Source organism: Melospiza melodia, chromosome 1, assembly GCF_035770615.1.
Source record: "Melospiza melodia melodia isolate bMelMel2 chromosome 1, bMelMel2.pri, whole genome shotgun sequence".
Lineage (NCBI taxonomy): Eukaryota > Metazoa > Chordata > Aves > Passeriformes > Passerellidae > Melospiza > Melospiza melodia.
This window is the reverse complement of record NC_086194.1, coordinates 41013102-41027008: the sequence shown is the minus strand read 5'-3', so window position 1 is coordinate 41027008 and position 13907 is coordinate 41013102. Positions and strand designations below refer to the sequence as shown.

Sequence of the window (13907 nt, the reverse complement as noted above, 5' to 3'; positions counted from 1 at the left end):
CCTGTCTTTCATTCAAACCCCCTCCGCGCCGCGCCGCCGGTGGGAGGGACCTCGGCGCGCCGCTCCCCCGGGAGGTCGGCGCAGGCCGCGCGGCCGCCTCCGCGCCCCCGCCCGCTCCGCGCCCGCGCCGGACCGGCAGCTCCGGAAAGCGGCCCTGGGACCCGGGAAACGCCAACGCCGCGGGGCGGGGGACGGGGAGAGCAGCCCCGAAACGCGGCTTCACATTTATTGTTTTAATTTTAAATATATGTATATATGTGTTTTAACAAACGGGAGGGGGAAGGTGACGGAGCCGGGTCGCCGTCCTCCCCCTTCAGAAAACCGCTCCGCACCGTCATCCGGCACTTCGCGGAGAGGCGACCCCGGGCCAGACATACTAAATACATACTTTGTTAAACCGCTTATATAAGACTTGGTTTATTTAAAGTTGGAACAAAATGGAGGAAGAGGGTAAAGAGGAAATTCGGCCGGCCTGACGTGCGGGTGCCTTCCCCCAGACGTGTGAAAATACCACGGTGCCACAAAAGTTACCCGCGGCTGCGTTTCCCCCGGCCCGGCTCCCCCGCACGCAGCTGCCGCAGCCCGGGCCCAGGTGAGGGCCAGGTGTGGCCCCCGCGTCCGGCCGAGAGCCCCACACCTGCCAGGGATCCCAGGCGTGCAGGACCTGTGTCAGCACCGCCATCCCAAATATTTATTCTCCGAAAGACTCGAAGGAAGAGTCTGTTTTACAACACGGCTATAAATCATCAGGGGGGAAAAAGCGCGTGAATAACAAAATGTTTCCTCTTGTACACAAATCCTAGCGTTTCTCTTTTTTTATAATAACTTATTTCTTGAACATGTCATCAGATTGCTAGGCCTTTCTACAGTGGTTTTGCCTATTTATAAATTTTTGGGGAAAAAAATGTGGGGCAGCAGTTTCTTTTTGTTTTTATTTAAATCATCCATAGTATGGCAGTGGGATTGTCAGCTGCTGCATTATCAACCAAATTGCTTAAAAAAAAAAAAAAGAATTATAAAAAGAATGTCTTTAAAGGGACATTTCTCAAGGCTGGTAGAGCTAAAATTAGACTTGCCAGCTGTGTTTTGGTTTGTGGGCACGTGCTTGCACATGACAGGAACATGGAAATATCACGCTTTACTCTGGCAGTTTGCTGTTCTCATAAGCAGAGGGTTTTGTTATGGATTCCCATAACTGCCCCATAGCCAGTCCAAAAGGGCAGTGCGGGAAACCATACACAGGTTTATAATACCGCCTATGCACTGTGCTTTCATCACCAGGCCCTCATAATCGTGGGTACTGAGGTACCAGCTCTCTGCCATACAGTGGGAACACCATGCCATGTTCACACACGTATTTGCCTCCTGTGGCAGGAGATAAACTTTTGGGAAACGAGTGCCCTGTTCCCAGAGCACTGTGCAGGCATTCGGCAGGTTCTTGCACACCTGGACGAGCCTGTGGAGCACTGCCATTGCCCCAGTTTCCAACAGACTCAGAGGGAGAGCCTGGTGGGGTAAAATATTTTCATTCCCTATCTTTAGTATTATCATTCCAACCTGGCCAGGACCATTCAGTCTCTCTTCTGAGGGTCCCTCTTTTTCATTCATCTTCTCTTCTGAGAAGTGAATTTAGAAAAAAGATAAGAATGGGAGGAGAAGCCTGCAATCCCCGCCTCCCAGCCCCACGGTCTGTATCAGTGCTCAGCTTTAAATACTCTGTCTCTCATTGTAGTGCATGATACTCTTGCTTACACTTTCTTCTTCCCCCCGCCCGGCTTTCCCTAAGGGCGAAATAGACTTTTTGAGGGTTGGGATCTGCAGAAGTGAATAGTGATTACTTGACTGTATGTGATACTTTGAGCCGAGACAACTTTCAGATTGTTCTTTCAACTGCCAGAATTAAGTTGTTGTGCTTCTCTCCTCACCTTCTCAATTTTCCCTCAGGATATTAACGCAGTTTTTCTAGCTAAGCGGTTGGCTTGTAGACGTGGATGTAACCAGATTTGGGAGAAGAAAGAACCTATGTGTACAGGGTGAAATAAAAGATAAATACTAAAGGAAGTAGAAAACTCTGCATTCTGACCAAGAAAGCTACATGAACATGCAAGGTTTTCCGTGGTCATTAATTTAAATCTGGGAAGGGCTGTTTTCTCTACATCATCTGACTACTGTGAGTATTTCAAATCATGCCATAAAATTTCAACCCAAGATTTACACACACTTCTTCCATCAGATGCACTGGCTAGTAGCTCCATCAGTTCTCGCAACTGAGAAAAGGTGGGAAGCTACAGAAGTGGGACTATTATGTGTGTGGGGGACAGCTCCACCTTTCATCTGCTCTCTCTCAGCAAAAATCTTCAATATGCAGATGCTTTGGATTTCCCTTTTCACCTGTAATCCTGACCAGGTGCTGAGCAGCCTCTGCTGTTTGCCCTGAGTGCTCAGCATCTTGCATGATTGAGTCTTCAGAGATGCAAGACAGAGTGGAGGCAGCAGAAATAGGAATTCAATATAAATGAGTGGGGGGCCAAGGGGAGAAGACAGGAGGCAATATACCATAGCAAAAATGCAAATGAACAGCCACAAAAGCAGATTTAGATAGCATACAGCCTCTGAACAAATGCTACTGCTGGAAAATGGAAAATTTCCATTTGCAAAATACAGACATCAAAAAGATCATCTGTGACTTGGGAGCACACTGTTTAAATAGAATCCCCTTCATTTTCTGGCCTGTGCATTTGAATAACTGAATCCACTTGCAAACTGAAATAGCAGTTTGCCTACCGAGTGTTAAGTATAAATGTTCCTCAAAAGAAAAGACAAGCTGTTCGATCCCAGTGAGCAACAGTGAGCAACTTCACAACTTTTTTTTTCTTCCTAGGGGAGGGCTGATTATGAAGCCCCAGCCAGTCCCAGCCTCGGGAACCCAGGGAGTGAGCCAGATCCCAGAGCATCTGCAAAGGCGCTGCTGCCACTGCTGTCACTGACCTGAGGGCAGATTCAAGAGCCAGGTGAGCAGTAAGGACCCCTTGAATGGAAAGTTTAGAAATGAAATTAGATAAATGGGAGCACATCATCTGTAAACTTGACAGCCAAGTGCATTCAAAGACATGCACCAAAGGATATTAACCCTGCAACAACCAATGCTGTGGATAAGAAATCTGAAGTTAACCAACAGAAGGAAAAAAAAAAAAAAAAAAAAAAAAAAAAGAAGAGACTCATTTTCCTGGCAGCCTGAAGTACAGAAAAATTACATATGTTTGGATGTATTTTTACCTGTCATAGAAAGCAGATTTCTTCATTCACAAAAACTGATTTAAAAGAAAAAAGCAGATACCTAGTAGAAAATTCAGAGGCTTTTATTTGATAAAATACAATTCTCCATACACTTTTTTTTTTGTTTTAAATAAGCTTACCTATCCAAATAAAACCTTCTAAAGTCAGATATCAGAGTCAGGGAGCAATTCAAACATTTTCTAGCTCCTTGTTCTTGAAAAGCAGCCATGCGTATTCTAGAAGTTTTAACTGGCAAAATTATGTCAAAATTTTCTAAGTCAGGACTAGAGAAATAGAGATACCACCACCTAAGGCAATCTAATAGGTTAAAAAAAAAAGAAGAACAATTATATTTGGCTTACAGTTTTTACCCTGTCTCTCTACGTTTATTCTCTTTATTTACTCATTAAAGCTATTACAAAGGAGACTATAGTGATACTTGACAGCTTATTTACAATGGATTACAAGAAGAGCACTGACTTTGTTTTTAGATCTGTCAGCTCCCTCAGTCCAGCTACCTTAAAACTTCATTAATGAACACAGAACTTTACTATTTAATGGATCATTTATGGAGCTGATTTACCTAAGGAGAGCTAACCAAGTTTCTAAGAAAGGACACACCCTGGCGCACCCATCAGTAAAGCATGTGATAGCCACGGAGAAGGGGAAAAAGACACAGAAGATCAAACCACTTAGCTTAACAATGACAGCATTAAGTGTCTGGGATTGACAGAACCTCTCTGAGTTGGGGGATGCCACTGTTTTCAGGTGCTTTTCTTTCATAAGAGACCAAACACCACTCGAGATGGCTTTGCCCACACACCTCCCTTCCCTGCCTGCAAGAAAAAACCCATCAGGTTTGCTCTCCACCCTTCAGCACTAACCATCACAACAGCACAAAGTCTAGATTTAGGCAGAGCTACAGATGGCCTTAAAGTAAATCTGAAAGAGTTAATGGATAAGATTTTGGACAACAGCAAAGAGTTGCCATCTATCATCATACTTCATTATTTTTCACTTTATCATCTTCTGTCTTTACATTATGGCTCAGGGATTTCCATTAGTATACTTTTACCTGAACACCCAGTCCGAAAGGAAATCTTTGGATAGCAGCAGAGTGAAAAATTTTAGATGAAAAGTGAACAACAATGAACATTCACTAAATTGTTTGTGTTTTCCACCTGATATAATTCCTTAAAAGCACAAGCCAATGAAACTAGCAGTCAGTTGTACAGACAGACTGAAATTATGCACTAATGTCGTCTTTCTGCAGATGTTAATAGATACAACCAAAGTAAATAATACTTAGTCTTTGTCTACAGTCTGTTTCCTACACATCTCTGTAGGAACACCTTGCAAGAGTTAATTCATCCTGCAATGTGGAAGAGGATTAAGTAACACCAGTCAATGGCAATGCCCCAGTTATGACAAAAAACGGAGGATTCCTGTCACCCCACAAACCCTCATTGCATGGCAAAAGACACAGCAAATAAGACCAATGGGGCAAAAGCTTGGTACTTTCAGTTCTGGAAGGGATTCACGTGGACAGAAAGCAGTGCAACTTCAGTGAGGGCAATGTGAAGAAATGGGAGAGAGACATTGGCTGTAGCATATCAGAGGATCACACAGCAGTAGTTTAGGGATTTCATAAAATGCCAAGATTGTGCACAGGTTAGAAGACATGCCATTCAAAGGTGCCATATTCCACAGCAACTCCGCATTACAAGTTAGTAAATACTGCATCTGGTCTTGAGTCTAAACTCTTAGGATAAAAAGGCAAACAACCCCCCCCAAACACTAACAGGACTAGCCAAGGCCATTTCTCTCTTGCAGCATATTAACTTAATACTACCAGCATTAGATGTGGTATGGTTCCAGAGGGAGAAAATTCTTCACCTCCCACCTTCCTCCCTCCAAAGTCCTGCTTACTAGTCATTTTCCCCACCCCTTGTTTACTTAAAATTAGATTGTAATCAGGGAACATGAGTTTTTTTTTCTCTTCAGGAAGTTTATTTCTGAAGGTAATGGGGAGATGTAAATATGCTGCCTGTTTACTGAGGCTCATAAACATATACGAACATAGGCAATTAATTGTCACTGAAGGAGTTCCAGCAAACATTGAAAATCCTAGCTTTTTAGGGCATGTTTGAATAAATGTTCGCCCATCATGTACTGAATTACTTAGTGAGATATTAATTTTGTGCTCCAGCTGAGGGTAATCACAGAACAAACTGGCATTATTCAAGTTACTCTGTGAAATTACAGCAAGGGTAAGCTTAAGAACAAAGGCCAGCAGGAGCTGAGCCTCTCGACTTGAAAGGAATTATCTTTTCCTCTAATTGAAGTGAGGACTGTTTTGTTTTGTTTTTTCTTTCCTTCCTCTTGCTAGCTTTCCAACAACACTCTGGCAGAAGGTCTCCTTGCAATGGGATTTTGTGCTTAAAGCCCATGAGCAGGGGCTCATCTGCCTGGGAAAGTTTACTGATGTAATTGCACCAGCATCCTTAACAGCAGTTATACCCACGTAATGCCTCATATGGGCATTTTTCCCTGGGAATAATTATGCTGGTAAATGCCCCTATTTACACAAACACAGACTTCTGGGTCCTGTTTTCCTGCTGGTGCTGATGAAACTGACCTATACCATGACCTTGGCCAAACCACTTCTCCTGCTCCCTCCTCTCTGTCTGTGTCTCACGAGTGTCAACTGGAACTCTTTCTGGTGAGAACAGTCTCTATGTTTTTACAGTGCCACAGGGGAACCTCAATTTTGGTTGGGCACCAAAACAACACAGCAGAAATCTGTATTAATGTATGCAAACAGTTTGTTGTTCTACCATCCAGACGGCTGCTATTAGAGAATTCACTGGCTGTGGCTTTTTTTTTTTTTTTCCTTTTTTTTTTTTTTTTTTTTTTTTTCCATGAGAAAAAGTTAACAATAGGAAAGAATGGAGGGTCATTTCAGGCGACATTCCATCGCTATCAAATATAATAGATTCTGCTTTCTCCATACTTATATCCTCCCCAGCACGCCAAGACACATTTCTTTTTGTCTCTTTCATATCTGGCAGGCTAATTTGCCCACTAAGTAACACTTTATCTAATGCTGGCTGTAAATAAGGTCTGAAGGAGCCTTTGCTAACAATTTCTGTTTTATCTCCTAATAGGCCCCCTTGTAAAACATGGTACAGTTATGGTGCTACTCTTGCAATTTTGTCCAAAATTTCATTCAAAAGTATTTAAAAATAACCTTTCATTACAGCTTCTGGAAATTTTATGGTTTTGATGAAATCTCAAAATATTACCTAATTTTCTTTTAATTTAGTTCAAATTTGAATTATTTTTAATTTTTCCATAAAAATTCTTCCTTGGCTTAACTGCAATAAATATTTTCCTACTTAGTCCCCCTGAAAAAGGAAAAATCAAAGTCTAAAAAAAAGTGTCTAACATATTTTCAAAACTATCTTAAGCAAAACTATCTTAAGCAAAAACTCTTTTATCTCTACACATGCAGGAAAACATTATTTAGGAAATATACAAATGAAATACCCCTATTTAAATCAGTCTCTAGGGAAATGTGTTCACCAGTTGTTTGTTTTTAACTGAAATTCATGACTGGGAAAAGCAATCTGCACTTTAGCTTGCGCCAGTAAGCCCTACAGTAATTCTGAGTCTGTTCAGTCCAAAGCATTTTATAAATAAAGAAAAATCACAGGCTGAGAGGAACTGTAATCTTCAGCCACAAGAAAATGCTATTCTTTTCCTTCTCACCTAAAAACAACCGGGAACTGAAGTGGAAAGCACATAAAAACATGTACCAGGACTGCTAGTGCCTTCTTATCAACATGCAAAGCTTCCCCGAAAGCATTACAAGAAACATTGTAAGTGTCCACTAAATATGGAATCAAAAGATTGTGTGCAACGATTCCCAACAGAGGGGGAATTTCTGCCTCTCAAATTCTGTCTCACCAAGATAGGGAGAGAATGCATAGCAAATGGTGAAGTACAGTACTGGGAGTTGGGTAAAAAGTTCCATGTGCAGGTAAGCTGCAGACTTGAACCAATTCTCCGTTTTTCAAATCAGTTCACTCTTTTATAGGAATAATGGCATTTTTTTGTAATGGACAGCTTCCATTTACCACAGGACCAATGCAGCCTGCCGTGCAAAATGAAACCTTATGTCACACTAGATTACTGTCCATCATAACCAAAGAAAATGCATTGAACTGAATATATTTGGTTCAGGAAACCTGTATTTTGTCAGCTGCAGTATAGCTCATTGTCCACTAAACAGTACCAATCCCATTCTGAACAGAGCACACTGTAGAAATGTTTCACCTCCTAATCCTGCACTTGTACACTTGCCAGAGCAAAAAGGAGAGTAATACCTGACATCTAACAAAAACAGGGTTAGGACTGACACTTTGCTGTACCAGAAAAATTCTTTGGGTAAGAGATCATTTATTTCCTGCAAACAGACAAATGCTAATTATAGCTCAAATCTTCCCTCTTTTTTCTCTACAATTTCTTTTTTCTTTTGCTTCCTCCCCTCCTTTGTGCATCTTTTCTTCAGTCTTGTTCATCAAATATTTTTTGCCTTCAAAAAATCCCATCAAATCTCTACATTCTCATTCATCTGAAAGTTATCTGACTTGAGAATAATTTTCCTGCCTTCTTTTATGTATTCCAGCTGGAATTTTTAATAAAAGCACAAGGACTCAAGGCTACTGTATTTTTATTAGGAAATGGTGGAAACTTTATAGTGATTTCTATTCACATTCAGCAAATGTTCATCCCTATTGTTCTAGCCTATTTACCACTCCCAACATCCTATTCCCAAATAGTTTTCACTCTGTAATCCTTCATCTGTTTTGTTTCCTCTTTATTTCTGTCCCTGCCTAACTGCCTGTCTTGCCAGCACAAGCACTTTCTTCTTCTTGATTTCTCTCTCCATTATTTTTTTCTCTTGCCCCTATTCCTCAGCCACAGATGCTTTAGGCTCCACTTTCTTACTTATGTTGCAGTTCTTTGAATATAGAACAAAAATATTCACGGGGGGAAAAAGATACCGCTGCGCTATTCTTTTTAACTTGGAAATCCATCCTACTAGATGGAAAGAGAGAGCAATGTGCCATAAACATCTAAATTCATGTCAGCTGAGGTGCCTTGGCAGGGTTGTGGACAGAGTTAAAATAAAGTAGAAGGTGAGAATATTAAGTTCATTAACAGAGGAAGAATTGGGTCTCACAAATTGAGGATCCAATCAATCTCACCTCTTACTGACTTCTTTTCAATAAAGGGCTTTAAAGACATTTCTGGTACGTACAGATGAACACAGATTCCCTTCTCCTCACAACTGCAAGTTGTACACCCCTGACATTCACCATGCTTGTCTTTTCAGGATCCTGTGGCAGCAAGACATATATCAGCTTAAAAACTTAAGAGCAATCTTTGCCAAAGAATTCTCACCTCGTACAGCAGGGTAAGAATTACAAGCAGAAACCACTGAAAGTGAGTAGGAGTTAAATATTAATCTTTTGATATAGTTTTTTAGATTAAATACTGACACAAATTCAGCTTGCAGATAATTTGCATTTTGGTCATTTGGTACATTCCCACCAAGCAAAGGTAGATGTTTCTGTACTGTTAAGAGCTTGTAGGAGAAAAAAAAAAAACCCTAAACAATAACTTTATTTCATTTAATTGTATTTTTGCAATAAATAATTCTTTGTGCTAGTCAATTACTTGAATGTTTTATCAGAAGGGCCAGGAGTGTTTTGTCACTATGGGGCCTTGACATTTCCCATGGTCTCAGACATTCATTGGAGTGAAACACTGGTTTGTCAGAACTCTAGCATTGCAGCCAAGTATTTCCATCCTGCAGATCACATCGTCCCTTCGAGCTCATGGTGAGAAATTTCAGTCAAACCATTTGTCCTTTTCCTGTTTCCCAAGAGAGATGCCATTTTTTTAACCTGTGTTGGAATAAGGTGGTGCCAAATGAAGGAAAAATAGCCAAGCTTATCTTCTTCTCTTGGATAGTGGCTGGAAGGAACGAGAAGGAAGGCAAAGTTCCTTAGAACATGTGGCAGAGGGACCAGATATTTGCCCAAATGGGTGACTCATTCTACTAGGGATGTACCTGCTACCTTTTTGTGAAAACTTTCCAGGTGTGGCCACATGAGAAACTTGAAAAGGCACAGTGCCTGCATCCTCAGCATACATTTCCCTGAAGCCCCTATATTTGCTTCCCTCCCAGCTTGCACCGACCTCTGCAGACAGGGAACGGCACCTTCCTCCCAGGAACAGGAGCTGCACAGAGCAGGGGCATAGCAGGAGATGCTGGCACATAACTCCAGCAGTACTGGGAGGTATTGCACTGTCTCTGCTGGGCTCTTGGGCTGCTGCCCATCACTCACTGAGATGAGGAGGTGTGGAGGAGGGAGCACAAAAGGAGACTGAGGAGTAAAAGAGGGATGTGCCTTGGTTACAGGGGGAGTGAAGACAGTACATCAAGGCACTAGTGTTATAAAAGGACCCCAGGGTGAGTAAGTATTATAGTCTGAGGAGGAAAAGAATGAAATAGGGATCTCAAAATACCTGTAGAAAATGCGACCTGAAGTTAAGAATCAACTAAAATTGAGAATGAAAAAGCAGTAGTGATGGCAACCAGGTAGACAAGACGATCCAAATTGATTGGGAGGGCTAAGCAGGACATGAGAGGAGCCAAAATGGGTGAGAACAGAAGGGCACAGAGACACACAACACAAAAACGAGGACAGCCCTTTTCCCTCTGCATCCTGACGGTAACTCCCAAATTCCTGACATTGACTACTCCTCCATTGTCAACAAAAATCATCCACACCCAGCTCCAAAGAGATCCAGCCCCTTCTAGCACTGGTCCACACAGACTATTAAAATCTAATGCTTCCAGACTCTCCATGTCTCTGTGATAAATAGAAAGATTTCAACCTTGCTGACAATCCATTTGTCAATATGCCATGGGATGGCATTTTCAGGCTCCTTTATTTTTTAAAGCTAAAACCTTTTTCACACATAAATTAAATTAAAAGAACAAGTGGGAAAATTCCATATGATCCCACATTTAAGGTTAATGAGTAATGGCATAATTATAATGAACAATAAAATGATAACGAGTGTTCACAGAGAAGCCCATTATAACTGCATAGACAACCATTAGTCTGTAATTTTATGCCTTTTGAACACTTGACTTTGCAACCTTAATGTTTTTTTAACATTGTTTTTTGCCTGTATAATGATATATAACAATCTCCAGACACCATCTGCAGTCTTCCTATTTGCTTGATACCTTTCAAACAAATTTTTATACTGAATATGAGAAGAGGCCAGTGATTATCTTACTGAGCAACAGCCAGGAGATAGTGGGGGGTGCATTTGGTTGTTGCCTCTCTGCACACTCATAATTCCTATCTCAACAGCTGGGACCATGTTACAAACTCTTGAGCTTGGGACCATGGGCCCATGTTACAAACTCTCATCTTTTTAATGCTTCTGTTTTTACAGTTTTGTAAAAATTTTCTGATTCTACAGTTCGTTTCTCCCATTGTTTTAACAGGGGAAGCCAAATTAACAAGGTTTTGGGACACAATTAAATACTTTATTCAGTTAGGGTTGTGGCTGAGAGCAAGGCATCAACCATTTCCTTCACTCCTTTCCATCTGACACTGTACTGATTTACCTTAGTTTTATGTACTGTCCTTCACTGCTGGACTCCTGCTTAGACACGGTACTAGGAACATTTTTTAATTGGAAAGAGGCATTGCATGCTTACAGACTATCATCATATTTCAAGTTTACTGCTAGGAAAAGCCAATATTAATAAGGGCTGGTTTGCATTTCTTCAGGCATTACATATTTTAGCTGCAAATGTCAGCTTTTAGCAAGCTCTTAGCTCTTCTTTCCAAAGTATTATAATTATAATAATAAATGACCCATAGGACTGTCCCAAATCCTGGTCACTCAAGTAACTCTGGGTCACCTTAAAGCCACTGCAAGTCCCTGAACATCTGCATTATTCAGACTAGAATCCTAATGTGTACCGTATAGCAACCACTGCTGCACTACCTGCATGCTTATATGCAGGTGGTTCTCTTGGCAGCTGAGATTTCTGTTTGCAATAAAAGAAAAAAAACCCTGTTTGTAGTAAAGAGCAGACACTTTGGGGGGCCAGCTCAGTGAGCTGACTACCTGTGGAGCACAACATTCTCATTTCCAGCCGCATGACCCTGAAGCAGTCATTGCAGTCTGAGTGGAGAAGGGGAGTTAACACTAAATAATATTAGATAAGAGTCAATCTCTAGTCAGCACTCTTCAAACAGCAAGAGAAATATGTCTTAGGTGTAAAGTGAAAGATCAAGTAGGAGGTAACAGTCGTGAAGAATGATAGGGCAAATGAAAGACCCTCTCTGCATGCCTCTCTGAATTGCTCTTTTCTATTATTAAGTTCTTGGCTATAAGAAAGGTGATGGATCCTATGCTCTCACTGTCACAGCAAGTCATTCTCTTGTTCTTCAGCATCACAAATAGCAGTATACGAACTTGACCAGATTTATGTATCTGTTTTATGCAGTAATTTAGTTGCTGCCTCCTTGCATATAGGAAACACAGTAACACCTAATTCAAGAACTAGTCTTGTAACAGCGCTAACCAGCAAGCCAAAAATAAAAAAGAAAAAGAAAAAAAAGAAATCAGGTGATGTATGGATACTTAGTTGTACAACTCCTACAAAGATGAATGAAAACAGATCCTCTAATTTCCAACATGCTGCATTGAAAAGGACCATCTCTAAACTGAAATGGTGGATGGCTCCCTATGTACAAACACTTACACACACATGTAACCCATGATCCAAGTAGGCTGGTAGATGACAGGGTGCCATGGCACACTTGGTCCCACAGGATTGCTTGGAAGCAGTTGGACCTGATCCAGCAGAGCTCCCTCTTAAACATCACAACAATTTCCTGAACCAGCTACTAAACCCCCCTTGCAGCAGCAGACTTTGCAAGCTGCACACCCTGCCACTCAGTGCAGCTCCCCCAGGAGCCCTGCAGTGCCTGTGGCTCTGCTTGCATGTGGCTCTGGAATACCTTCAGCGCTCAGTCCCCAACTCTGGCCTCCTCCTTAGAGCTGGTGGTTGTTGCATGTCTGCCAGCACGAATACCAGCAGCTTTTGGCCGGGGAAGAGGTGTCATACCAAGCCTGGGATTTCTGGAATATGATACTAGGATTTCTACATTAGCCTGATGGAGCCTCTGAATTTCTACCTTAGCCACTTTATATAACACAACAGAAAGTATATTAAAAGACAAGTTGCAAAGTGAACAGCTAAAATTCCTGGAGCACTGGAATTAAGACTGCTTATTCCACCTTAACTACATCCTTGAGTCTCTTCATTAGAAAAAAATCTGCAGAATTGCATCTAACTCTAATGGGAGGCCCCTTGCCTTGTTCTCAGTGTTGAATGGGCACTGCTAGCTGTACGACAAAATATTTCATATTTTATTTTCTCATCACTTTTTAATGCCATACCATATTTCCTGTACAGCACTCAAATTCTGCTCTGAAGACAGAATTATTAATGTTTGCATAGACTCTCAAGCAGGTTTTTTTTCACTGTAGTGACAGTGTGCTTTGTAACACATGTAAATTTATCTTCCTAATGCCTCAGGAGATGGAGAACTATGTTCATCTCCAGTTAACAGGTAGGCAACACAGGCACATACAAAATTCACCAAAAAGTCAGTGCTGGATTTCAGTGCACATTTTAAGGAAGAGGCTACATTTTCAGAATTCTGTGTATCATATGGCACAGTTCTGCTCAAAGGTCAAGCTTCTGCCAGTTGTCAGCCACAAACAGAGTGACCAGCAGGGACAAAACCTTCCTGTCCTCCCCTATGGGATCAGCCCACCAAACTGCAGCAGTGAGCCTCGTGTACATCCTGGCAGCAGAGAGACCTTGGCAGGCAGGTGCTGCTCCAAGGCCCAGACGTGCATGCTAATCTCAATCTTCTTGCTCAGTAAACTTAATCCTACTCTTACAGCAACTGAAAAGAAAGATTCCTAATGGGAAAGGATGGAAATCTTAACAATAAGTAGTTCCATCAATCCTTTTCTATATATAAAATTAATGATACTGAATTGTAAAATTATCAGAGAATGAAGCAATAATTTTATGAAATAGAGAGTTAAAATAGACTCCAAAGGATTAACATCCACAGTAGATTATCCCCTCCATACTAAATTGGGTAATGGATTTCTCTGAATAGGATATTTCTTTATAGCAGAAGCATGAGATATTCTTTCAAAAAAGATCTGTAATATCTTACTTTACATAGGTTTTGTGTTTTCTTTTGCTACTTCCTTCAGTCATTTAGAAGTAGTGATCTTGACTGATGACACAAGTGCATATTCTTGTTGAGATATCTTAATAGAATGGGAAGCCAACATGATCTTTGGAAAGAAAGAGCAGAGGTCTTCACATGAAGATTTCTGGTCACTAATGGAGTACAGTAGGACACAAGTAGGCAAAAATAGCAGTGTGGTTAAGATAGTGGACTAAACTTGGAAGCTATCTTCTGGTTCCTGGCTCT

General features: G+C 41.3%; 1 protein-coding gene across 3 annotated transcripts in view; it reads right to left on the bottom strand.

Moving 5' to 3' along the window:
• RBMS3 (RNA binding motif single stranded interacting protein 3) overlaps positions 1-13907 on the bottom strand; it is a 704809-nt gene that overhangs the window by 443532 nt on the left and 247370 nt on the right. The window lies entirely within an intron of this gene.